Consider the following 24,717-nt stretch of genomic DNA (forward strand, 5'->3'; position numbering starts at 1 on the left):
CCAATTCCTTCAGTTTAAAGAAAGTCATAGTATTTTCAAAATTTGGCATGTAAGCAGTAGTTGAGTTGCTGCACAGGTATTGAGCAATTGTAGCTGAGTGTGGGAAGTGGCCTGCAAAATGATGAGAGGTGGGGAGAAGTCCCAACAAATAATTTATCTCCTAAGTGTGGGTTCCACATTATGTGAAGGCCTGAGAGCCTGCCTGTAATTTCACCTTTTCTGACAGTTTGACTTCTATTTCCACTTGCCTGCCATTGTCATTATTTTAAGCCTTCATCTCTCATCTGTTTGCCTTAGCAATTTCTGTTAACTCTAGCCCGGCCTACATGTTTTAGCTACTAACGGTTTCAAATGGAGGACTTGACCTTCCTTCCTTAATGTTTTCTCAGTGTTCCTTTGTTTGTGAGTATGGGATGCAGGAAATATTTTTTTTTTTTTTCCCCTCAGACTGAGGCTGTACTTACCCAAGGGCTGAAAAAATGAACATTGTAATTCAAGGTAATAGCACATAGCAGTGAAGAATGTAAATGGTGCTTTTCACTTAGCCTGGTTTCTTGCAGTGCCTTTTTCACCAGGAGCAGACAAATGACTATTCCCATAATTAAAAGGAATACACCTGGAGAATTAGCTGTATAATGAATGCCCCAGAAGCTGAAACTTCAGCTGATTGTACACTCAGTCCCCACAGGCCAAAGATGCAGAAGTCAAATTTCAGTTTAGAGCTGCTGCTTTCAGATGGTAGCATGAGCTCTGGTACCAGGACCATTTAAAGAACATATTTTTATTACATCAATTATCTTTTTCCAGTGCATGCCTTAAAGTGACATTTAATGGGAGCAAAAATAAATTCTGAAACATGATAGCATTCATTTTATTTAGATTATCCATGGTCAGAAGAGGAAGTAATGATTTGATAAGGGTTTCAAATTTTAATATATCTGGAAAGGGGAGAAAATAGCTCCTACAATGGAGTTATCTATGGCTGTTCTTGGTCATATGGGAAATACGTAACATCTATGCCCATAGGTGATAAGACAAAATCTAGAGTAACTGTATGCCTTTATGTGCGAGCAAACTGGCTGGATTTTTCTTCTACTCAGAAAATACTCATCTTGCTTTTCAATCTTAGAATATAACCAGTGCTGAATCTCAGAGAACAGGGTTGAAAACCAGTACGGTTCTTTTCCATGTTATACAGATTTGGACACCCTTTTATGAATAAAATTACATGGCAAAGTGTGAAGTAACAAAGGAATTGTAAGCAGGGGCCAGCATGTGGAAAGTCAAAACTATCTACGGCTGAATAATGTTCTTATTAGAAACGAAGGGCAAACAGAAGTATAATTGCCTCTCTATGTGGCTTCAGAGATCACATAATCCAAAGTAAAAAACAGCATGCATGTGTTCCTTAAGATATTCTTCAGAATGGAGGGGCTATATATCAAAACCTTATTTCCTGGTAATGAATTTTAAATAAGTGCCCAGGGCATCAGGTCACCGATGTTTCCACTTTGCAAACTGGGTGGGCTATGAAAGCCCCTAGAGCCCTTCAAAGGCGCCTTAAAAAAGATCCCTAGCTTTAACTGACCAAACTTTTAAAGAAAAATACCTGAAACAATTAGGAGAATGAAAACCAGGAGGTCAGATTACTTGGCCCATGGCTGAGGATTTACATAAATAGGCCTAACCTTTGACTTGAAAATAAAAGGTAAGTACAGAGCCCTGACAGAACAGCAGGTCATTGGTATTTACTCTGTAAAGTACTGCCTCTGATGCTATGACAAAAATGCCAGGAATTCCACTGATCACTGTGTGCTGATAGGGCTCAAAGGTATGCAGCCAGCTAACAGAAACCCAGCCTACCTGACTGATCGAAACTGCATTACTCCCACGCATTTATAACCTGCAATCTGCGAGCGTGGGAAAGCGTGCAAGGCCTTAGACTAATTCCTGAGGGGAAAAAAATGGATAAAGTTGATGTCTTTTAACAGTTTTTTTAGTTTCTTGTGGCAACATACAATAAAACTAGTAAAAGGTCTCAGAGTGAGCATCTTAAAATGTTTTAATCCCTGTGTGTACTGCTGTTCAAGAGACTCCAGAATTCTGGGGTTACACGTGCAGGCTGAGGTTGGTTCCACATTCAGCATCATGGGACCTTATCAAAGTTAATTTGTGCTTAGTCTGTAAGTGTCCAAACAGTAGCGAGCTGTAGGAAGCCAGTCCCTGGCTCGAGTTTTAACTGATGGAACTCCGCACAGTGAACCTACAGAAGTTATATGCTGTGTGTTTGTGCTATGTTTTGTTGAGCAATGGCTTTGTGCTCACAGGTCAGAGAGGGAGAGGTGAATCCAAAGGGGTTTTTTGCATTTTTCTGCCTAGCATGATAACAAAAATGTTTTAGGTATTTTTTCTTTTCTACATGGATAGCAGAGGAAAGAATACCCTGTAAAAGTAGAAACAATAAATGCAAAGTTATGATGTTTGTGTTTTATAGAGAGATTTGGTTTGCTGTTCCAGTTTGAGACACAAGCACACACTAAATATCCTGCAGGCTGTTTCAAACTTGTTTCTCTAATTAATCAAAAGTGATCCATTACAGAAAACCTGCAGGAATGTCAGAGATGGATGCTTCTGCTGTACTGTTTTTGACATGCTTGTTGCAACAGAGGGGGAAGCTGTTAGTGCCTGTCTAGTAAATTATTGAAGGATGTGTAAGAGGGCCTGCTGCCTTCCTCTTGAAGGGCCAGGGAGCCTGGGGCTAGCCAGTCCCATGCTGCTTTCCCTGTCTGCTAGGCTGCTGTAGGATTTTGGAGGGAGGTGGTAGAACACCACCAGTGGAGAAGGCAGGCTGGCCCCATGCCCTGGGTGCTGCCTGGCCAAGTCCTGTGGCTGGGAAGCTGGGCAGGTGATGATGAAGCATGAGAACTGGTGGCCACTGGAGGATGGTCAAGCAAGGTGTCCTGGTGAGGATCCACTTGTCAGCCCCCCTGTGCCCAGTGAGTTTGGTGCTGTGCAAGGGGAAGCCCAGCCCAGCACCTCTGACCAGCATGGCACATCTCCCTTCCCTCTCTGGCCAACAGGCATGAACGCAAGATATAATTCTGAAGGGAAATTAAAACCATTTGAAGTACCTCTGGCCTCTGGAAGGTGTTTATGGTGACCTTGAGCTCCTTTGGTGTTAGTTCTAGTGTGTCTGCTTGCCATGCTCATCTGCCTGCCCTAATGGACCCCGCCTGCCCTAGGCCTCCCTGGGCAGAGCGATAGCCAAGTGTCCACTCCTGTGAGTCAGTTCTGTGATCCCACCTTGCAAAGTGTAGACCAGTCTGCTTTTGTTTCCATTTGCAGTGGTTCTCTGTTGTGCTGACAGTATTTCACTGATGCACTGGACTTGGAGGCAATGGGGCAGAGCTGTTACCTGTCAAGTCCCATACTGCGCTACAAACTGCTTGATGTCTTGCATGCTGAGCTGTGGCTATCTGCCCTGCTCTGTCAGACTGAGTGCATCCAGCAGAAACGTATTTGCTGCGTGTAACTATGGGTTTAGCAGCACTGAGGCTGTCTCAGGGAATTGAGGGCAAGAGTTCATAAACCAACCATTTCCAACAGGGGTAATCTCAGTCCTGTCCAGGACAGGGAGCTGCCACTGGTGATAACACTGCCTTGCAAAACGATTTGAGTGAATCCCTGATTCATAGTAAATAAGGAGTACTTCTGTCTTGCTTGGGAGTGAAGAATAGAGAGTTGGAGGCCAAGACAATTTCCCATGGCCTCGCTTTCTCATCTCTGTCAGCATTTTGTATCTGCTGTGAATCTTAAGAGCTCCTACAGTGCTGATCTTCACATGAGCCTGTTCTAAAACACCTCTGGACCCTCTTGATTTTTCAATCCTTAACTTTTGTAACTGCTATTTAACCATTTTTTTCCCCTAATCGTTATTCCATGTCTTTGAACACAGCTCTGTCTAGTTCTGAGCACTCTCCCTTACCTGGGAGGCAGTGCCCAGCCATCAAAATTTCTGGTACTAGGAGTCTGGGAGACTGTCTTCAGCTGGTTCTGTGATAAATGTTTTCCATATTTCATTCTGAGGTTGAACAACTTTTTTTTTACTTCCCTTTTACTGTTGCATAGTTGGGGTTGTAAAGTTTCCTTTGGTTTTGACATAACAGTTTCCCAAGTACAGTCTGCTTAACGACTTCCTTCATAGCCAAAGAATGATGCACATCCCATCAGCAGTGTTGCAGATTCAGGTCCATCCACATGCAAAAAGACAATAATGCCTGCACTCCCTTTGCCTCCAGAGAAATCATATCTGTTATTTATTCCTCCATTCATCCATTTCCTCTAGTGTATAATTAGAGTAAGACCATTTCAGTAAATCCCAGATCACCAGCTTCCCTTCTTTTGCCTATAGATTTTCCTTCAGGTCTAGCAGGATCACAACCTAGACCACAGGTTTGGGTACCTACATCCATTTGGAAGTTAAGATGCCTCCTTTGCTTGGGTTGTTGCCTGTTCCTTTCCAGGCACATTCTGTCCCTGGCTCCAGCAGAGGACTCCCTTGAATGGTACCATCCATCTGGGTTGCTCTTGCATATGTTCTCCAAGCATTTGTAAACTCTCCTCCAGCTGCCTCGTGGAACTCAGGCTTGTTAGGTTGCTTCCTACTGTACAGAAGAGCTATTTCATATATTCATTGATAGCAGGGAAACATAAACATTCAAAAGCAAAACATTACTCAAAGTCATAAGGAGGGAAGAATGCATTTGTAAAATCTTGTGTGGAGAAGCCCATTTTATCTCATGAAGAGCTCTAAGGCTTGTGTTTTGCTGGAAGTTGCATCAGCTGAAACAGCGGCAGTCAAAAGGCTTTGATTCATTTCATTTATTTTTAACTTTCCCATTGAAATGCCAGAGGAAAAAAAAAAAGAAAGAAAAAGAAAAAAGAAGTAGCTTCCTTGGAGAGCCCTTCAGTTCTGAGAGATACCTGCTGCAATCTAGAAACAGGCTTATTCTAGGAACAGCCTGGCCAAGCACTGCCCTGGGCACAGTAGTTTGTTCTTTCTCTCTTAATTTTAACACTGAGCAATGCTGCCTCTTTCAAGAGCTGCTCCTGGGTTGGGGTTTTGTTGTTTTTTTTTTTTTTTTCTGGGGACAGGGGAGGAGCTGAGGAGGCTCCAGCTCATAGCAGAGCACAAGAGCCAGGAGAGCCCCAGTGACAGCATCCTGGGCTGCATCAGTCTGCCGGTCACAAGGATGCCTGTCATGTGCTGCTGCTCAGACAAAGATCTTTTTCTTTCTGTCCCTGCTGGGTTCTCCACCAATGAGAGAACCTTGTCCTACAAACACGAATCAAACCTGCGTAATTGCAGTGTCACTGATAAAACATGAGTTCTTTACCAATTTGTACAAGCACTTTGACCTCTTGCCTTGGTGCAACAGACTTTGGAGATTTTTTCATCTCTAGCTCTTTTTGTGGTTTTGATTCAAGTACTATAGGAAAGTTTATTTTGGGAATATTTTTGATCTAAGGGAAGACGCTAAGCTTGTGCACTTCCAGTCAAAACTGCTATGAATTGTCTGGAGTGATCGTTAGCTCTAAGTAAAAATTATTCCAGGTTACAGTCTACTTTTTGTTAAAATTTGGGACTACTTCTGCATGAATAATCAGTATTATGTGTTCTTAGTAAAGATGAGAGCAAGATTTCTGCTCCACATGGTTTCCCTTCCTGAAAAAAAGTGAAAAATTTAAGTAAGAAGGCTGAAAAAAAAGGAAAAAGGAGTAGTGTTGAATAGCATGGCTAAGCAGCTGTGTTATTTTTTTTTTTCCCCAATTGAATTATTGCTATAACTGTTCTTTCCAAGTTAAGATCTCACTGGGGGAAGGAAGAAAGTTTCTAGGTTTTACAGCAGGAAAATCTTTAACAAGAAGTTAATGTAGGATAATGAAGGAGTAGGGAAAACCATAAGCACAAAGGAATTGTCCAGAAGACTGTGTTAAGGTAAGAATGAGAATAAAGATAATAAAGAAGAAACATGAGCAACCATTTGAATTTTAACCTAGCTGCTCAGTGACAAATACATACCATATCCACCATGGCATATTACCCTGGGCACAGTAGTCAGCAGCAGTCATGGTCACCGTCCCAAGTTACCAGGATGCATGAAAATTTCTTGTCTGTACGCATGTTCTTCTTTAAAGGGTAATATCTTATAGAATCATAGAATAGTTAGGGTTGGAAAGTACCTTAAGATCATCTAGTTCCAACCTCCCTGCCATGGGCAGGGACACCTCCCACTAAACCATCTTACATGTGACAGGATTTAAAGACTATGAAATACATGGAAAGACAGCACTGTTTGAAAACAAAGAGAGAACAGAGAGAAGCAGGTATTTGTGGAATTCTGGGATTGTACTTTAAGCTTCTAATATTTAACTCCTACAAAAGGGAAGTATAGCAGAGAAATTCACTGGGCTACCAGACCAGTTAGCTTTGCTGTTGCTTTTCAGTCAATAGGTCACTTCCCTGGGTTAGGGATTGTGCTCTGCCAAACAGCAGGTTTTTTTAGCTGGTCCTGTATCAATGAGACAATAATTCTGTTTGTATGGTATCATAAACATAGAAACAAAAGAATAAGACCATAAAATAAGAAATTATACTTTTTGATACTGCAAAATTGCTGTCCTTACTTTTGTTAGACTATTGGATTATTTTTAAAATAAACTAGAACTTTTGTCAAATATGTTAAAAACCCACCTCAGTAACGTATTTTTGCAAGGGATTTTATAGAAGTTAGCTTCTGAATCACATATGAGACACTGTGTACTAACCGTGATGGTAGATAATTCACATTTAGTAACTAGAGTGTGATTTTGCCAGTTAGCTCCCTTTAGAGTCAGGCTGGGACACTCTGAAGTATTATGGCCATGGAGATTATTTCATCATACAGATGTAGGCACCCCTCTGATCTATATAGATGCGTTTGCATTGATATGCCTAACAGTGAAATAACTTGTCAGCTTTAAATCCTGCACAAAGTGGACAAAAGTCAGCATTAATAGCACTGAGTTCCATGAACTGTATTGCTGCCATGAATGAAATGAATTCTATTATTCCCTCATAGGATAAAAAGATACTATGATCCTTATTTCAGAGAGAAATGTGGTTTTTTTTTCTACTACTCAAGAAGCAGATATCACAGCCTACAATACCTAAACACTCAGGAAAATGACAGCTTTCCCCTTTCCTTTTTGCTCTCAGCAGAAATGAAGTTTTGGCTAGCTATTGGTATTTTGAAGGAATTATGCCTGCTCAGTTATTTATTTTTATAATGTTGCAACATTTTATCCCAATTCCTACAGAAATCAGGCTAATACAGTATTGCTGCATACGCTTGTATCTCCCTCACTTCCGCACCCCCAAAATCTTTTGAACTTATTGACAAATTTCAACCAATTGATCTCAAAGAAAATCAGGTTCCTACAAGCTTTGTGAAAGTAACCTGCCTGGTAGTGCTGTCGCAGATAGGTAGGCTGCAGTGTGAACAGGCAACGCTTCAGACAGCAGAGAACCCACTTGTAAGAAAATATTTATTTATAAACACCTGTCCATGGGAAACATTTTATGGAAAGCTTGTTCCTTCCTTGATCTGGAGACAATTGAGTCTGAGGCTCAGGTCTTTCAGGAGCCAGGCTTTATAGTACTGATCTCCACAGCACGTAGGAATACTGCTTTGCACTACTGTTTTACCACCTTAACCACATTTAAAGTACATGTTTCTTAAAACCACTTAATTTTCATTTTTTTTCCCCTCTTGTAAAGGTCCAATAACTGCCCAATAGCCTGTCTCTTAAGACCAAGACTTTATGTTGTCCATCACCCTGGAAGTCAACTCTTGACCTTTATCACTGTCACTTTTCTCCATGGGTTCTCTGAGTTTAAAGTTACAGAACTGCCAAAACAGATAACAGAGTGCAGAAGGCTGAAAAGTGACTGGGACGAACCTCCAGGGACAAAGTTAATCTGTTGGAGCATTTCCTCTGTGTACTTTGAAACCTCTCAATTTAACTTGATCAAAGCGTGAGCCGACGCGTTTCGGCTCCCTACTGAACAAACAAATTTACTGCTTATCATTGTTGCCACCTCAGTCTTTAATTTACTTTACTTAGTAAGCCAGTACATGTTAAATGAACAACCTGGTTATTACACATGCTAGGTTGTGGCCTCAAAAATAGGCTACAGTTTACCTGACATTAAATTACACAGCACATCACAGACCCTCTCCTTCCCTACACTCCCAGTGTAAAAGGCAGCATAGGCCATTTTTATCCAGTGTGGACAACACTATTTGAGACCACTGTATCCATCAGTATCTGTTGTGTTTTTTTTTTTTTTTTTTTTTTTTTAATCTGGGGCTTCCCCATTTCTTTTCTCTAAGTCCTGTAGGGCATAGGTGGACTGAGAAAATGAATGGTGTTGTTTTCAGAATGCATTAGTTAACTCATATTAACACATTTCATAGCACACTTTTGCACATATGGATTAACAGATCATTTTAAACATCACTTTTTTCTGTCTGTGGTAGTAACTAAAACTTTTTTTAAAGTCCTGATAGCTTTTGAATTTGTTTCAAATAATTCAATTTTAATTACTTGTTTTTAATGAAAAAAAGTATTTACTTAAGTTAATAATAACAATAGTAAAGACTGCTATGAGGTGTTTCATGAAGGGAGCATGGCCAGACACCCTAACTAGTATAATGCAGTGACATATAGTGGTTGTCTTTGGTTCTAAACCAAAACAAATTGACAAGTGTTTAGAAACCACACCCAAAATATTTTCATTGTTTTCCACTTACTTAAAGCTACCGGTCCATATTTTCCAGCTTATGTGGCCTTCCTTATTCTCAGGGAAATTGTGTCCAAGTTCTTTAATTTCCTTGGTTCATCAAGAGCATAACCCTGTGTAACCAGAACTGGTGCGGTACTTGAGGCTGCTTCTCTTTCAGGAGCCACCTCCAAGAGCAGGGACAAATGCAACCCATTTGGTGATATTTGTCCTCAGTTCTTGAATGCTTTTCTTGCGTGATTGCAGAACCCCTGAACTAGGGAATTGCGGCTGTCCCTCTGAGTTGTATGTTTCTGGATCTATAATGCAAACACTGAAATATCCTAAGTTAGAGAAAATAAACAGTCAATAAACCAGCCTCTCAAACCAGCTTTCCTCACAGAACAGCATTAAAGGGGATCTCTATGTGGTATAGGTAGATACAGTTAGAAACTAGCATTCCAAACTGTGGTTGCCTTTGTTAACTGGCAGCTTCTTTCCTTCTTTCAAGCAAAAATAACTTCTTCAAACATTCTGCAAGCTCAGATATTAACCATAATCGGTTTTTATTCTACTTCTGTGTCATCACACATTGAAAATGCAAAATGTTTAGACAATGTAAGTTATGATGGGAATCTTCAAGAAAAGTGCAGCGACACATCTCCTCCTAGAATTAATGGGACATGTGTGACGCTATCCTGCACAGCTTGGTAAATGTCACTCAGAGACTTCAGAGCATCTATGCAAGAAATGACAGGAAAGTCAGCCACATATGGCAGTATCTGCTGACACAGATCAACCTCCACATGCAATTCAACTAATAAATGTATAGTCTTTTCCCATAATAACCACAGACTAGGAATAGTTGAGTTTAGGGTTTTGTGAAGCTTGCAGATGACATCTTGATTTTGTTGGCATGAAAAACTCTTTCAAATCCACAATATTTCTTTACAATTTGGACTAGCATTGATTATTTTCTTCCTCTGATGTTATTAACTTAAACAAGTTAGATGACTGATTTTTCCACCTGAATGAAACCTCTGCCAGACATAGAAAACTGCTTGCCTGAAGGATGAATTAACCCAAGTGAATGTCCTGTATTTTTTGTAATGAATTAGCTGTAAGTATTGAGATATTCCACAATCAGTTTGCCACCCTGCTTTAAAATTTTTCAAAGGAAACCTTAGCGTAACTTGTTCTGCCATTTCCAAGAACAAATATAGACAACAGAGTCATGTGAGAAATGTTCCCATGCTGTTCTGAGATGAAGCAGATCTTGAGATGTATTCCCCAAATAGGGAAAAGAGCAAGTTTTCTGGACTAGACAGTATCCTGGTACTTGTGCTTCACACTGGAACTATTGGAGAAGTGGGTGTAAACCCTTTGTTGGCTTGAGCTGGGTTTCTCATGTGCTACGAGGGAGTCCACTCTCTGTTTTGTGATTGCTCTCCTTAAATATCTGTGGCCATATAGAATCATAGAATAGTTAGGGTTGGAAAGGACTTTAAGATCATCTAGTTCCAACCCCCCTGCCACCCCTGCCATGGGCAGGGACACCTCACACTAAACCATGTCACCCAAGGCTCTGTCCAGCCTGGCCCTGAACACCGCCAGGAATTGAGCATTCACAGCTTCCCTGGGCAACCGATTCCAGTGCTTCACCACCCTTACAGTAAAGAACTTCCTTATATCCAATCTAAACTTCTCCTGTTTAAGCTTTAACGCGTTACCTCTTGTCCTATCGCTACAGTCCCTAACGAAGAGTCCCTCCCCAGCATCGCTATAGGCCCCCTTTAGGTACTAGAAGGCTGCTATGAGGTCTCCACACAGCCTTCTCTTCTCCAGGCTGAACAGCCCCAACTTCCTCAGCCTGTCTTCATACGGGAGGTGCTCCAGTCCCCTGATCATCCTCGTGGCCCTCCTCTGGACTTGTTCCACCAGTTCCATGTCATTTTTATGTTGAGGACACCAGAACTGCACACAGTACTCCAAGTGAGGTCTCACGAGAGCAGAGTAGAGGGGCAGGATCACCTCCTTCGACCTGCTGGTCACACTCCTTTTGATGCAGCCCAGGATACGGTTGGCTTTCTGGGCTGCGAGCGCACACTGAAGCCAGCTCATGTTCATTTTCTCATCGAGCAGCACCCCCAAGTCCTTCTCTGCAGGGCTGCTCTGAATCTCTTCTCTGCCCAGTCTGTAGCTGTGCCTGGGATTGCTCCCACCCAGGTGTAGGACCTTGCACTTGTCATGGTTAAACTTCACGACACTGGCATCAGCCCACCTCACAAGCGTGTCGAGGTCCCTCTGGATGGCATTCCTTCCCTCCAATGTTATCAACCGAACCACCCAGCTTGGTGTCATCGGCAAACTTGCTGAGGGCGCACTCAATCCCACTGTCCATGTCACTGACAAAGATGTTGAACAAGACCGGTCCCAACACCGATCCCTGAGGGACACCCCTCGTTACTGGTCTCCAGCCGGATATCGAGCCATTGACCACAACTCTTTGCGTGTGGCTATCCAGCCAGTTCTTTATCCACCGAGTGGTCCATCCATCAAATTCAAATTTAGAGACATGGATGTCACGTGGGACAGTGTTGAACCCTTTGCCCAAGTCCAGGTAGATGACACCAACTGCTCTACCCCTGTCCATCAGTTCCGCAGCCTCATCATAGAAGGACACCAAATTGGTCAGGCAGGATTTCCCTTTAGTGAAGCCATGCTGGCTGTCACCAAGCACCTTGTTGTTTTTCATGTGCCTTTGCATGCCTTCCAGGAGAATCTCTTCCAAGATTTTGCCAGGAACAGAGGTGAGACTGGCCTGTGATTCCCTGGGTCATCCATTTTCCCCTTCTTGAAAATGTGGGTTGTATTACCCTTTTTCTAGTCATTGGGAACTTCACCTGACTGCCATGATTTTTCAAATACGATGGCCAGTGGCTTAGCAACTTCATTCGCCAGCTCCTTCAGGACCCGCGGATGGATTTCATCAGGTCCCACGGACTTGTGCACGTTCAGGTTCTTAAGATGGTCTCGAGCCAGATCCTCTCCCACAGTGGGCCCAAGGTCTTCATTCTCACAGTCCCTGCATCTGCCTTCCAAGACTTGGATGGTGTGGTCAGAGCATTTGCTGGTGAAGACTGAGGCAAAGAAGTCATTCAGAACCTCAGCCTTCTCCAAATCCAGGGTAGCCAGTTCTCCTGACAGCTTCTGGAGAGGGCCCACATTGTCCCTAGTCTGTCTTTTATTTGCAATGTACCTATAGAATCCCTTCCTGTTATCCTTAACATCCCTATCCACATTTAATTCTAACTGAGCCTTAGCTTTCTTAACCTGGTCTGTAGCTTCCCAGACAACATCCCTGTATTTTTCCCAGGCTGCCTGTCCTTCCTTCCACCTTTTATAAGCCTCTTTTTATCTTCTTTTTATCTTCTTTAGCTGCTCTTCCTCAGCAGCTCCTTATCCATCCAAGGAGGTCTCCTGGCACTCCTGCTGCACTTCCTTCTAGTTGGGATGCAACACCCCTGAGCTTGTAGTAGGTGATCCTTTAATATCATCCAACAGTCTTGGGCCCCCTTGCCCTCTAGGGCTATATCCCATGGAACCTTACTAAGCAGGCTCCTGAAGAGGCCAAAGTCTGCTCTCTTGAAGTCCAGGGCAGTGAGCTTGCTGCATGCTCTTCTCACTGTCCTGAGGATCTTGAATTCAACCATCTCTTGATCGTTGCATCCAAGGCTGCCCTGGAGTGTCACATTTGCAACCAGCCCTTCCCTGCTGGCGAGCACAAGGTCAAGCATGGCACCTCTCCTTGTCGGCTCCTCTATTACTTGAAGAGGAAATTGTCTTCCACACAATCGAGGAACCTCCTGGATTCCTTGTGCTGGGCCGTACCGTCGTTCCAACAGATGTCAGGGTGGTTGAAGTCCCCCATGAGAACAAGGGCCTGCAAGCGTGAGGCTGTTCCTATCTGTCTGCAGAGTGCTTCATCCACAGAGTCCTCTTGATCAGGCAGTCTGGAACAGATCCCCACAGTAATGTCTCCCATCACTGTTCTCCCTTTAACCCTGACCCACAAACTCTCTATTGACTGCTCATCTGTCCCCAAACAGAGTTCCATACACTCCAGGCTATCCCTAATATAAATAGCAACTCCTCCTCCCTGTCTGCTGGGCCTGTCTTTTCTATAGAGCCTATAACCTTCCATTCCAACACTCCAGTCATAGGAGCCATCCCACCATGTTTCTGTGATGCCTATTATATCATACCCCTGTAGACATGCACACATCTCTAATTCCTCGTTTGTTCCCCATGCTACGGGCATTTGTATAGAGGCATCTGAGCCGAGCTCCAAATGAAGCCAGCTCGTTGGCTGGAGTGGCTGGAATATCTCTGCATTGCTCCGAGTATTTATTAAAGGTGCTGGCAACTGACTGGGTGTGCTGGGATGGAATGGTGCTCCCCTCCCCCAACACATCTAGTTTAAAGCTGTCTTGACCAGTCTGGCAAGCCTCCTACCAAAACTGCTCTTCCCCTTCTTTATCAGACCAGCTCCACCAGCCCCCAGTAGACCTGGCCTACAAACGTGGGTCCCATGTTCCAAGACACCCAAACCCCTGACTATGGCACCACTGTCCTAACCATTTATTACCCTGGCCAATCCTCATAGCCTTTTTAAGGTCCTCTCCTTTATCCTGGAGAACTAATGAAAACACAATCTGAGCTCCAGAGCCCCTAACCACCTCGCCCAGGGCTTTGTAGTCCTTCTTTATGTTCTCCAGCTACTGCTGTCAGTATCACTGCCACCCACATGGATCACTAGAAGTGGGTAATAGTCAGTGGGACTTACTAGAGCAGGCAGCCTCTGCAACATCCCTGATGGGAGCCCCTGATGCACACCTCCCTTGAGGCTGGGTCAGGCTGACAGGTGGGTGCCTCTGTGCCCTTCAAAGCAGAGTCCCCTACTACTATGACCTGCCGCTTTTTCCTGGCAGTACCAGTAAAGATCTTCTTTGGCAGTGTGTCAGCCGGTTGTTCATGGTGTGAGGGGGTTTCCTCGTTAGCCCCCTGCAGGACAGCAAAGCGGTTCTGGGCAGGGACAACAGATTTAGGAGGAAGCTCCTTGCTTTTAATTGTCCTCTTCTTCCTTTTTTTTTTTTTTTTTTGTTCTTCTTTGTTCTTTTTTTTTTGTGTTACTATTTCCCAGCCTCCTGGGTTAGCGGCCTCCTTCCTTCCTCCATGAGCTACAGTGGACGCTTGTGGCCCCTGCACAGTTCGGGCCCGGAGCAAGCAGCCCAGCTCCCTCTCAGCCTCCCCGACACCTTCCAGCTACTGACAGCGCCCCGCGGCTCAGCCCCTGCTGCAGGAGGGCCTCCCCCAGGGCACCGAGCGCAGCCCTGCCCGTGGCGCGCCCTCCCCTCACGACCCCGGTGCAGGCGCTCTCTGCCCCCGAGCTCCGCGCTGCAGCCTCCCCTCCCATCGGCTCTGCCTGGGGCCGACGCTGCCTCCGCCGGGGCAGCCGGGGCAGAGCTCCCGGAGCGGGCCCTGGTCATCAGGCGAGTGCTCACCACCCCGCTCGCCGGCCCGCGCGAGCTGCCTCAACCCACCCTGGCCGCTGCGCTCCCTGGGGCAGGTTTTTACCCAGTCAGGGCTGGTGCCGCTGCTCCTGGCTCCGCCCCCTGTGAGTCCCTGCTCGTGTCAGCGGAGCTGCCGGCTCGTGGGTAAGGGCGGTCGAGGACTTGAGGCCCCCTGGGTGGCTCTTGCCGCTCTCAGTTGAGGCTCCTGGATGCTGAGCTTCCCACTGCTTCCCCCTGCTCAGGTGCTGAAGGTGTCCTCTCTCGAGCTACTCACCTCAGCAGTAAGTTGCTTACACTTCTCTAAGAGATGTTGTCTGTGTTGGTATGGGTTTGAACACTCTTCTGGGATGAGGGAGGCTCAGATGCATGCTCCAGCTCCAAGAGCTTTTTATTTATAAAATGTGGAAACTATTCCAATGGGTGCGCATTTTGTAACAAAAATTTTATTTGTAAAAATCTTCATAGCAGCTCTAGAGTATAAGAGGTAGAAGAACTGGTTCCTTGGGTTGCTCTGTGGACTTGGACCTTCTCACTCAGTCTTCAATAAAGCTTCATCCCTGTGGCTCCTCTTCTCAGCTCAGCTGTTCATGGCACAAATCATCACAGAAAACCACAGCTAATGCTGTCTGGAGCATGCTACTATTGCTGCAAATTAGCAAAAATGCACTTACAGGTATTCTTGACTGCGCTGAAGCAATCAAACAGTCCGGGACTCTTAAATGAGTAGGGCTGCATGGAGGGCAGCACTCCAGAAGTAATGTATCCTACGTGGGCAGCCCTTATACCATCTGTGGGGATATTTTAATGGAGAATGGAAACAAAATATTTTAAATCCCCCATAAAGGAGTGGCCATCAGCTGCTCATCTGTACTGGAAGTTCTGTATCAATGGTAGTCTGGTTTGATGGCTGGGAAGTAGAGAAACCCTGCACCCCTGGCTGCTGAAGGAGTGAGAGCCAGGATTTGGGGCCTTCTATGGTCCTCATTTCTCCTCTGCTGGATGGATATTACTTAAACTTTTCTAGACAGTTTTATGGATGGGTAAAGACAGAAAATAGACAAGAAAAAAAAATAATCTAGTTATTTCTGTGATTAGGCCATATGCTAGTCTCTTCTCGGGATAGTGGCCTCATTGTGTGTACTGCTCTTCTTTTCCTCTACAGACAGCCAATGTTTCAAATGCAATTTTCCAACAAAGAGGTACATTAAATTCAAACATCAGTCTTAGTTTTCAGAAATTAATCTTTGCAAAGCATCTATGTCAGGAAAACTGCTGTCCGTTAGTAAGAAATTATTCAGAAAAAGGAAGACAATTCACCTATTTATGTAAGAAACTGCTGTACAATTAAATACACATATTGGTCAGTAGAATAAGTTCTTTGATCTGTTGCTACAAGGAATCAGTGTAAATACGCTTCCTGATAAGAGCTGCTACTGCGTAATTGCATTTTACAAACTGAGTAGTATGCTGTTACTCAGGAAATGTGTTTACTGATATGCACATCCCCACTCAGCCTCATGGCTGAAAGGTTTGCTCTTTCTGATATTTATAGTTCTTGCACATTTTTAAATAAGATGATTAAACTCATGAAAGAATGGAAGAGAGCACAAATAGAGAAAATTGATTCTAGAGCATACAAAACCACTATCGAAATAGAGACCGGTTGATTGTTTTTAAACAAATGTTGGTTAGTGGCATTTGAGATTAAACTACAAGAAAAATATTAAGAGGGATTAATTTATACTGTCAACTCTGCCGTTCTGGGCTTCATCCTTTTGTTAGAATAGATGAGAGTATGACTACCTCACAGCTGTAAAAAGCCTTGCTTTTCATGGAGTTTTGTCCTATTTTAGGGACAATAATACTGTAGAAATTGAGCCCCTCCAGAGCTTGCACAAGAGCTGCTAAGTGAATGCCAGTGATATTGAATGCTCAGTAGTTTCTCACCTAAGGATAGACTTGTCCTGGGTTTTGGTGGGATTAATATGGGAACACATAGTGTTGTTGTAACTCCAGCCATGATTCCCTGTGTACTAGGGATGCTGTCATAATAATGAAGGGTATCCAGGTAATTCTTTTCAAGTCTGAGTTTTAATCACTGCAAATCTACCTAAGCAATGCCTGTTGGATAGAATTTTTCAGTTAGGCAGGACTGAGCTTATTAAACATTGTCTCAGCCTGAAAATATGTATACTGATATACAGGTTTAAGCAAAACCATCTCATTTTAATCTGGGGGATATGAAAAGACCATTGTCTAGTTAAACACAAGAGGGGCGGAAAAGTGGTTGCATTTGTATTTCTTTGTTTTGAAGAGCATATTGTTGAACTATCAGAAGCAGAAAAATACTCAGGTTGGGAAGAGAGCCCTCACTAAGCATGACTGCATCTCTGCACTCCAGTTACAGAGGCTGTGATTTGACTAGTTGTGGGCTGCTAAAAAAATCCCACTTTGTCAATGCATGGTATTCATAACAGGGTAAACGATCCCTTTCAGGCTGGAGTGGGATGTCCACCATTCTCATGGTCTGTAGTAAACAAAGAGGAAAAAACAATGGGTCATTCCTGAGAGGATGTGGTTCTGGGTTCCTGGCCAGGATGGGAGGCAATTCCCGCATCCTGCCTTATCTTTGAGTTCTGGAGCCAAGCATGTTGCTCTGCATATCATGTTTTTCTGAAGAGAAAAATGATTTGTACAGCTGTCTTCTCTGCAACAATTTCAAGACAAGGCCTTCCTGGGAGAGCCTAGGGGAAGTTCTTGCTTTTTCTTATTGGAAGTACAATATACAGTCACATGCAGGGCAGCCTGAAGTCAAAATGAAATTGAAACCTGATTTGTTTTTGCCTGGTTATTTTGGAGGAGCAATGCAAGCCACTGTCATGTCCTCCATGCTCAGTGCCAGGGGGAAGGAGGTGCTGCAATATGGTTGGAGCCCTGCCTTGGTTATCTATGAGAGGTCTCAGTGCTGCCTTAGAGAGCAGTCATGGTCTAAATGTCCAGTGGGCCTGGGTTGAGTGAGAGCTCAGTGTACAAGTGACACCATTCCTTTTTAACAATGTTTGGTGCAAAAGTAGGCTGTGGTTTACATGTGAGTCAACTACTGAGCACAAAAATAATTTGTTAGGAATAAGAAAGGCTTCCATCTTATTCTTCTTGTATTTACTAAAATGGAGTGGGGTGCTTTAACAGGGTGGTAGGGTGTCCTCTGATGATGAAAAACTCCATAGAAGGCAGCATAGTACAAAGGATGGTCATGCTCTGGTTTAGGATTTAGGTGAGCTTTGTGCTTTTCCATGGCTTTACTGCTAGATATCTCCCTTCTCTTCTCTGGAAACCACGACCCTTATGTGACTGTAAAGTGGGGATAATAATACTTGCCTTTCTTCCTCACTTTGGGATCTACCAGTGGAAAGTATTTGTTGGGACAGTCTAAGTTTCTGATGGCAGTTCAGGTTGCAATCAGGTTCTTCAAAGCTGGAAATAGTTGTTGGTGATGTTGTCTTTGGTGTGGTTATACTTCCCAGAGTGTGCAGAAGATTTTCTCTCCTGCCAGTCTTTATAGATATTGGCACTGCCATGGTTGTTAAGAAAATAGTTTTCTTTTTTACTCTTTGCATCTTTTTTCACTTTTAAAATGCCTTAGAACATTTAATAGCAGAGGGGGAGAAAACCTATAAAAGGGTTCACTAAGAATATATTTTTAGCAGATTCCAGGAAACGACAATGTTCAGGTTGCACAGAGTCAGAATTTGGCTCCCTTGTGACAGTACAGTCTCTAATTACATGAACAAATATAATTTTTAAAGTCATATGATATAAAAATATAGACTATTTAAAACCTTAGACAAACAGGAAAGTCCCACCAATTATGCTACACTTACGCTGCTTTATTGTCTTGTGGGTATGATACCATTTTCTACCAGAGTTCATTGACAGCACATGGGGTCTGCAAAAGAGTGTAAATGTTCCTAACTGCAGTGCTCTCCTGAACAGGAAAGATGTATTAAAATGTTGAAATAATTTCTTAATTCAGGCCCAGGAAGATTGCTAGCGGGGGCCATAGATAGAGAGCAGAGACCACTGGCTGGGAGGAGGATGTGCCCTTAGCTATTAGAAGAGCTGGGCTTGTCTTTTCCAGATTTCTGAAGAAAAATCAGAAAAGAAGTCAGGAGGGATTTCTGAAGAGAAATCTGAAAAAGGTGAGTAGTCCAGCCCAGGCAGAAAAGTGGTTTTCTATTTGAGTGAGGCATCTAGCCTGAGCCATCATACTTGGGGAAGAAAAACTGGAAGAAAGGCTCCAGATACTGCAAAATAAGGCTATTAATAAAGTACCTGAAAAGCACAAAAAGGAATTAGGTATCTACTTCAGCAGCCCCTTCAGGCTTCTCCTCATTCTTCTTCCCAGCAGTATTACATAGAGGAATTTTTTCTTCTGAACAACAGTTTTTCTAGTTGTTAAAGACATTACTGAAGGCTGAGACATTTAAGTCCTGTTCTTGCCTGCTCTTAGTGGACTGTATGAACTCAATGCCATAGTATTGGTTCCCTGAATTTCATTTTATTTCTCTGTAAGACAGCCTCCTACGTTATATACCTTGCACAGTTTTGTGAAGACATTTTATGTAAAGCCAATAAGGATTTTCTGGGGAAAAAAAAATAAAATGGTGTTATGATGACATATTATAGTTATTATCAGTTACCATTAAAAGAATTGTACTTTTGCATGTGAGCAAGGGAAGAAGAAAAGATGCTCATTAGCAGCCTCCTTCCTCAGGCTATGAGATTCCACGGTCTCCTCTCCGATAAGCATGTACACAGCTGCAGTCCCACTGCAGCCTAAGCTGATGTAACGGCTGCTGCTGCAGTGCAGTGCCACCATCTGCCCCTCTTCAACAGCCCTGCTTTATCCTCTCTGTTGGCTTGGGTGTTCTCTGCTCCTTTGCAGAGCCATTTTGAGGTGTGAACATGGAAGAAAACTACCAGTTACTGTTTTTTTTGTGGGGACAATTTCTGCTGAGTAGCTCTCTGAAGCATGGCAAGACACTGTCAGAGAGGCCCTGGAGGTGCTGCAGGAGAGAGGCAGGGCTGTGGGGCAAAGGGCAGGAAAGCATAGGTGGCTGTGGTGGCCAGCATCCACCTGGCTGAGGCTGCCAAGGAGCTGCACCCTTCCTCTCCAAGCTGGTGCTGGTGTGGTAACTGCTGCTATTGAGACTGGCTCACTATACAGCCCCACAAACACTGATGTTGCCCCATCTGATGGGAAAGTGTAAGGATGAAAAGGAGTCATCAGCAAAGGAGAGGAATGAGGATGCTATAAGATGGGACTGTAATCAAGAACAAGTTTCAGAGAGGGAAATAGGAGTCATTATAGAGAAAATGTTGCCTCATGGCTCTCAAAACTTTGTCCATACTCGGATTATTAGGAGAAGTTTAGCAAACAGTCTGGGAATAGCACTTTCACATTCTAGGAAGTGCCTGGTTTGCTCACCTCTTAAACTTTGCAGGGAGCTCTGGTCCCTTCCCCTCTTCCAAGGAAGGGAAGAAGTCGAATTAATCAAGGTTCAGAAAATGGTAGCAAGGATGAGTGAAGGTACAGAGCAGCTCACACTCTCCTATAGGGAAAGGTTAAATAGAACAATCCCCTTGAGTCTGGAGAAGAGACCCGGCAAGGACAGAGAGGGCTTGTTGGTTTGTGGTGGTTCATGGAATCATGAGTGACATGGTCCATGAGAAAGAAAGTGAAAAGAAAGAAATGTTTCACTGTTTCATGCTAAAAAAGGATACAAATCCTACAGCCTCTCTGGGCAACCTGTTCCAGTGTTATCAGACAGATTTGAAGCAAATGAGGAAAGTGTTCTGTGCATTGGCTGGATATGTTTCACTCATTACTTAGGATGCTATGGGGTGCAAAGTCTAAATTGCTTCATAAAATGACCGGAATCCTAGAAGAAAAACATTTTCAGAGCTATTAAAACTGTGAGCACAACAGCTGGCTTGAGAACTTCCTAAGCAGCATCTGAAGCAAGCTGAGAATGTCCTGTGGAAGGATCATCACGATTTACTTGTCCTCTTCTCCTCTCCCCCAGTGCACTTACTATTGACCACTGTCAGAAGTGAGGAACTGGCTTTGGTCCACTCAGCATGGTGGTCTTTGGTCTGATCACTAGGTACCTAAGCCTGGAAACACATCAAGTAGGGTAAAAATTCATTGGAACCCTTACTGTTAAGCCTTTAGCTTAACAGAAGGCCAGCTGCCCAGGCAGGTTTGGACCTATTTCCATCAAGCAGTAAAAGATGGTTTCATAACATGTATTTTTCTGTCAAACTTTGTGAATAAAACAGTGCAGCAAGATGTCGTGACTAACATCAAGATTTTTATTCAGGCAGCAGATGAAGTGGGTTAGTTTTAGAAAAGGAGTAGGAGTCAGAAGAACATTCAGCTTAAGCAGACAGACCAACCCTGGTTAAACTGAAGGGAAAAGCAGTGACACTGGGTCTTATACATCTGATGTGAAAGACTAGGAATACAATACTGGATTTATTCTTCAAGTTATACATTATCCCAGAATACTGTGGGTTTATAGTGGTGACATCTGACCACTTGCTATCAAGAGATAACTTGAAAGTGCTGCACGATAGGAAGGCTGTTCCTTTCTTGTTGCAGTTAGTTTTATTGACGAGCTTTCAGATACCAAGAAAGAGTCCACAGGTACACAGTGGCAAAATACCATACACAACCTATCAGAGGAAGATAGAAGGTATGAACAATAAAGCGAATTAATACCCTGCTGCCTCTCTGCACACGTAGCTGCTTATTCAGCCTTCAAAATAAGTAAATAAAATGCACAGATGTTTGGATTCAGAGAGAAGATGATCCCATAGTGCAGGGACCTCTCCCATTTTTTTAATTCAGTGTGACATACCTTGTGGGAGAGGTGGATGTGGGGAATGCTTCTTTCTGCAGTATGTCATCTGCTGCATAACCCCCTCACATTCACATCAGACCTCTTCTTTCCCACTTATGAGCTGATAACCTCTTTGTTAGCAGAAACATTAATTGATTCGTTGGGGAAAAAGAAAGAAAAGATTACATTGAGAAGGAATTCAATGCTTTATTTATAGTTAAGTTGTTGCTTTTCTTCCTGTAAAGTACTTTCAATTCCAGTGGTTGATCATTAAGGAGAGCAATGGTGTGATCACAGACTCTGGGCAAAGTCTTTCTGGTGTCTTTGTCTTCTACATTTTATTTGTGCCGATCCCCATGCAAAGCTCAGCTGCGAAGGGAAACTCTACATCAGCCGGGGTGGAGGCCTGGGTTAGGATGGCACAGAGCAGGGGCGCAGCACAGCTAAGTGGGCAGGGGATGACCCCAGGGACCTGTGACGGGCACAGTGCCTGTATCTGCAGCTCTCATTTGGGAGGTTTAGTGTATCCAGGCATGCCGTGGCTGGGACCTGGTGGACAGCCAGGTGGACTGAGCTCAACCAGGTGCCATCACAGCCAACAGCTACACCAGATCACACAGTGTCTAAGCCTATTTATGAGCAAAAAGATGCTCTCATTTCCCTATTTTCTATGCTTTTGCAGGAAGGGAGGAAGCAAGATACTGTGCATCCAGTGAGGCTCCATCTCAGACAAGTGACTCTGGAGCCAGTGCCTAGTCTGGTGATGGCAAAGAGAAAGCAAGCCTGCTACCCAAGCTGGCACATGGCAGGGATCAGGAGACAATGAACATGCACATTATTTTGTTTTTGCAGCACATATCTTACCCAAGCCTTTTTTTTATTTTTGTGATCTCAGTAAGAACAAGAGAAATGGCAAAGCTTTTAGTAAGATCAGTTTCTCTAATGACTCACCAAGTGCTACAAAGTCAAAACAGGTTGCTTGTGCTTGAAAGGTATAAAACAACCATGTCATTTTTATGGTTACTGTACAAAACACTGTGTATATGCACACAAGGGAACATTTTAAAACCTTATATAGCTTTTATTTTTTTGCAGCTACAGGCTCCTTTCTCCTGGTTTTTATTCATGTGTCATGCTTTGTATTAAGTGTTATTGCTTTAGTAATTAAGCTAATTTCCTCACTGCACTCTGCCAGTCAGAGTGTTGCTCTTTTGTATTCCTGAAAGAAAGGAAGAATTAAGTTGAGGTACCGGTGGCCCAAACAGGTTCCCTCTGCAGTCCACCAAAGTTCTCCCATTGGTGTTAGGAGGGCAGCTAGTTCTGCGAGCACTGGGAAATGAGTAATAACTACATCTCAAATCCAGAAAAGACCTACAAGTCCATCAACTTTCTGTTACATAAAATTATTTTCAACAACAACAATACACCTACATTTCTGTAATGTCTTTCATGCCAAATGAAATCTCACCACCATAGTGTTTCAAGAAAATGTACCTTTTTTTTTTTTTTTTGTAATTACACAAAATTTGACAAGAAAAATATCCCTTTCAGTGAAGTCTGACAGAGAAATGAAATTCCAAGGAAATAAGATATCTTGTAATGCAATTAGAGATTTTTACAAAAAACTTTTGAGGGAGATAAATACTCTCCTTTCTTCCGAACAAGACAGCCATATTAAGATTTTCCAGTAGTTTCTTAACATCTCTACACATTTCCACCCCCCACCCCCCCCTTTTTTTTTTTCAAGGAGCAGGGAGCTTCCAGAAGTATTCAAGTCCCTGGAGGATATAAAAAAATATAAACAGTAGCATGTGATGGAGAATAATTCTTATATATCACATTCCTTTTGCAAGTTAGGGTATGCCTCTGCTACAGTGCCTGTGCAGGTCCCATGGTGGTTAATCCATGCCAAGCTTCCACTTCCACAGCAGCACCTCTACCCAGGCCCCCACTGCTGGCATGGAGCTCGCCTGGGCATGCTGGTGTGAGCTGCAGGCAGAGGATGCTCTAGACATTCACAAACAGTTTCTGGAATTGCCTGAAATGGATTCTGACGGGAGCTTCTCTCATGAATTAAACCAGCAATACATACAAGAAATAGCTCACATCCTTGTTTTGTCAATATAAAAAGACATGTTACAAAATTCCTGTTAGGACTTGGTAATGGGTAGCTGAAATTGTCTTTTTCCTCCTCTTTCTCCATGCTGGGGAACTGTGCCAACTGTTTACCCAGGGGACTTGTTCTTCTTGCCATGCTGGTTACAGTAAGAGGATTCTGTCCTGAAGATGGGGATGAAGCCCAAGTTGTAACTGCACTCTTCCTTTGCACCACTGGCTTCACAAGGGCACATCTGCTCTTTGAGCTGTGACAGGGACAGATGATACAAGGACAGGTGGAGATGCACTACTCCCATGGAGATCTGCAGAAAAAGCCAGCTTCTCTGGCTTTTTTTCTACATGGTTCCTCTGTGACCTGCTCAAGCTGTTAGAAAAATGGAGGGAAAGAGTTAAATGTGGTGGCTTATGGAAGTGAATTTCCAGCTTCATGCAGGTATTTCCTGCCTGACAGCTCAAAAATGGTAATTCATAGAACAGGATGCACATTTCTTTCTGCTTTCTGCTCATTAAAAAGTAGGTGCTGACAGACACAATCTCCAGGGCAGCTGCTCCACGCCTTGCCATGGGTCTAGCCTTGCCTCCAAGCAAGAGGGCTTGGTGCTGGTGAGGACCAGGGAACAACCCAGGGGTCCAGCCACACACATTTTAGGAGAGAGAGGAAGATGTGTGGATGGCTTTGTGTCCTTCCAGATGTTCACGTCCTAATGTGGTCACAGAAGCCTTCAACTAAAGCAGTCATATAATCACAGAATGGTTTGTGTCATCTCAAGATCTAGTTCCAATCCTGCTGTCATTGGGGTTGGAACTAGATGGACCAAGTTGCTCAAAGCCCCATCCAACTTGGCCTTGAGCACTTCCAGCTTCTCTGGGTAACATGTTTCACTGACTCATCACTTTCAGAGTGAAGGAGTTTTCCTAATATCTAATCTAAATTTACCCTCTTCATCAGTCTTCAAGTTACAGGAGAAATGTGCTGGCCTGTGTCTTGTGCAATGCCATAGGATGGCGGATGTCCCCATCAGGGAGGAGCTGTTCAGGCAGGGTGTAGAAAGGTGGGCTTGCCTGACCTGCACCCCAAAGTGTCCCAGCACTGTGCCAGTAACTACTCCAGGATCTTGCAAAGATGGCTTGCATGTCCTCCTTCAGGACTACTGAGCTGCTCTACTTCAAGCTTTTAAAATTTGGGTTTCCCCACAGCCAGACCTTTCTCAAGCTGCTTAGCTTTTTTTCTTAGTACACCTACATAATTACTCCAGCACAAAGAGTGGGCTTGTAAAGCAGCAGCATTTTAAAAAAC

General features: G+C 43.6%; 1 long non-coding RNA gene across 1 annotated transcript; it reads right to left on the reverse strand.

Moving 5' to 3' along the window:
• Nucleotides 1-855: 855 nt before the first annotated feature.
• Nucleotides 856-6,364, reverse strand: LOC136013340 (uncharacterized). The gene is made up of 2 exons (XR_010612229.1): nucleotides 6,083-6,364; nucleotides 856-4,664 (listed from the first exon to the last, which is right to left on the reverse strand). It is a non-coding gene; the product is annotated as an uncharacterized LOC136013340 (long non-coding RNA).
• Between the last annotated feature and the right edge of the window lie 18,353 nt (nucleotides 6,365-24,717).

Source organism: Lathamus discolor, chromosome 4 (genome assembly GCF_037157495.1).
Source record: "Lathamus discolor isolate bLatDis1 chromosome 4, bLatDis1.hap1, whole genome shotgun sequence".
Lineage (NCBI taxonomy): Eukaryota > Metazoa > Chordata > Aves > Psittaciformes > Psittacidae > Lathamus > Lathamus discolor.